Genomic DNA, 1,316 nt, shown 5'->3' on the forward strand with positions numbered 1-1,316 from the left:
CAATAAAATAAAAAGTGAAGAAAAAAGAGCTAATTGTGAGCAGTTAGTCTGAGTAAAAGGAACAAATCAGGGTTTTAAGTGTCTACAGTCCTCATGGGACAAAAGATCTAGTAATGAAGCATATATTAATATATATTAATTTTTACAGATAAATGAGAAGCCATCTCCCTGATTATCCATGGATATGTGTGCCCATAAGATTTAGATGCCTTCATAAGATTACATGTACATAGTGCATGAAAATGTGTAATAATGGGGAGATGTCATAGCTGCTATTGAACAAGTGAAATTATAGATGACAGCAACAGTTTCAAAAATCAGTGTTCTGCAAGTCTTGCTGATTGAATACCCCATAAAGTAACAATTCCTCTGGTAGGTTGACATCGAATTATTAAATGATATAAGCTATAATTGCATCATGGCCCCCAATAGCTCATGACAACTGCTCCTGAAAAGCAGTGAATGGAGTTTGAAAGGGAAGAGGGGCTCCTGAAAAAAGGCTGCTACCATAACAGGAATAAAGTCTATAGGAAATGTAATAAAGGACAGGAAGAATGTTGAGAACTGCCTACCTGAGTTTGAGACCAATAAGGCCACAGTGGTTCCTGGTCAAAAGTGTTTGGTGGAATTTATGGCCCACAAAGAGAATGAATATGGGGAGTAGAAAGTAAGGCTAAGAGGGTCATCATGAGAGACCTATCTGGGTCTGCAGCAAGTAGCAGAGTCCCAAAGATGTAGGGTGAGAGGAAGGAAGGGCTCATACAATCAGGCTGCTACAGGACTGTGAGACTGGAAAATAGAAATGTCAGACAGGAAGGATAGTGAAAATTGCCCACTTGAGGCTGAGCCCTTTGTGATCACTGGGGATCACTGGTAGAAATTGTTTGTGGAGATCAAAGCTGCCACAAAGTAATGGAGATAGGCTAGAAGGAAGGCTGAGAGAGTTGACAGGAAAGAGTTAAGCTGAATTCACACCAAGAGTCAAAGTCCACAAGGCTGTACATCTTCATAAAAATACTCATTTTGGTCTTTTGTTGTTTGTTCTTTTATTGGTAAGCAGGACAAGAACATTTTAGAAAAAAGGTGTTATTAATTATTTGAGATTTCACACAATGAATTTTGATCATATTCACCCTCATCTCCACCACCTAATTCCTTCTAGATCCACTCCTGGCATCTCTCTTCCTACAACTTCCCACATCTCTCTTCCTACAACTTCATGATGGAGGAAGGTCATTGGTTAATTAAATAAAGAAGCTGCTTGCCCTGATAGGTTAAAACATAGGTGGGAGGAGTAAACAGTACAGAATAGTGGG

Source organism: Microtus ochrogaster, unplaced genomic scaffold (genome assembly GCF_000317375.1).
Source record: "Microtus ochrogaster isolate Prairie Vole_2 unplaced genomic scaffold, MicOch1.0 UNK164, whole genome shotgun sequence".
NCBI lineage: Eukaryota > Metazoa > Chordata > Mammalia > Rodentia > Cricetidae > Microtus > Microtus ochrogaster.